We start from the raw sequence: 1,507 nt of genomic DNA, 5'->3' as shown, positions 1-1,507 counted from the left end.
AGTGGTTGCACTTATATTCATAAATAACTTTAAAAATACTTTATAGGTAAAAAGGTCAGGTTAAAGTCCAGTCGCCAAGATTTCAGGTGGAACTCATGGAACTCGATGCTGGAGCCCCACATCTCGCCCCTGAAGTCTGTTCCTCATTCAAACCAACCAGCCCCGAAGTATCCCCCTTCCCTCCTAACAGTCTGCACTGCCCACTTCCGGTTCGGTCACACACCCGCCATTCACCATCTACCATTCCTCGCCACCGCTGCCGCTGCCTGCACTACTGCCTTTGCCTATGTGTTCGCCGTCCGCGCTGCCTGCGATGACCACTGCCCCGCTGTTGCAGGTGCGCTACAACTACCACACCAACTGCGAGGCCGCCGTCAACAGCCACATCGACCTGGAGCTCCACGCCTCCTATGTGTACCTGTCCATGGCTTTCTACTTTGAACGAGACGACATGGCCCTGGAGCACTTTGGCCGCTACCTCCTGCGCCAGTCAGACGAGAAGATGGAGCATGCGCAGGAACTGATGAGGCTGCAGAACCAGCTCAGTGGCCTCACCTGCCTTCATGACATCAGGGAGCCAAAGCGCTAAGGCTGGGAGAGCGGGCTTGAGGCCATGGATTATGCCTTCCACCTGGAGAAGAGCGTCAACTACAGCCTCCTGGAGCTGCACCAGCTGGTCCTGGAGAAGGGCGAGCCCAGCTGTGCGACTTCCTGGAGAGCCACTACCTACACCATCAGGTCAAGACCATCAAAGAGCTGGGTGGCTATGTGAGCAACCTGGAAAAGATGTGGGCCCCGGAAGCCGGCCTGGCTGAGAACCTGTTTAACAAGCTCTCCCTGAGTCACAGCAAGAAAGAGACCTGAGCCCAGACAGGCCCCACAGCCACGAGGTGCCTTTTCCGGGTCGGGCCACCAGGCGGGGCGTGCATGTTGCCCTTTCAGAATGTTCTCTTCAGTTTTTTCCTTTCAGTTTTACCATTGTTGGCAATAAAGTTATCTGGTTCTCAAAGCAATGAAGGTGTCCAGTTGAGGCGTGCCTGCAAAACTCTCACCTTTTACGAGCTAGGGCAAATCCCCATGCAAGTTTAAAAAGGGTGTCCAGCAGTCTCTACACCCAGGGCTACTCCATCTGCATGCAGCTCAGGGTCTCTAAGGATGGAGGTGGAAGGTATTCTGTGAGTCCCTGTAAAACACATTAATCTTTTCTTTCTAAACTATGTGGATATATGGGGTACGGAGGGTGGGCTGGGTGGTCTTAGGCCCTTGTGTCTGTGGGTGCATGTGCATGGTAAAGTGTAAAATATGGTCTAGAATTCATCCTAGTGGTTGTCTCTGGGGAAAAAGTGAAGGGAATGGGATTGGGTAGGGATTAAATTAATGAGGTCTTTAATTTTACATGAAAAGTTTTCTTTTTTAAATATGCAAATGCTAACATTTCTTGATTCTGGGTAGCAAGATGGGGTATTTGCAAGATGACATGGCAGAGCATCTCTTTGGCAAGCTTACT

At 51.5% G+C, this 1,507-nt stretch overlaps 1 pseudogene; it reads left to right on the top strand.

Moving 5' to 3' along the window:
* Window positions 1-340: 340 nt before the first annotated feature.
* LOC126946354 (putative ferritin heavy polypeptide-like 19) lies at window positions 341-1,030 on the top strand (annotated as a pseudogene).
* Window positions 1,031-1,507: the final 477 nt, after the last annotated feature.

Source organism: Macaca thibetana, chromosome X (genome assembly GCF_024542745.1).
Source record: "Macaca thibetana thibetana isolate TM-01 chromosome X, ASM2454274v1, whole genome shotgun sequence".
Classification (NCBI taxonomy): Eukaryota; Metazoa; Chordata; class Mammalia; order Primates; family Cercopithecidae; genus Macaca; species Macaca thibetana.
This window is presented reverse-complemented; position numbering and strand designations above follow the sequence as displayed.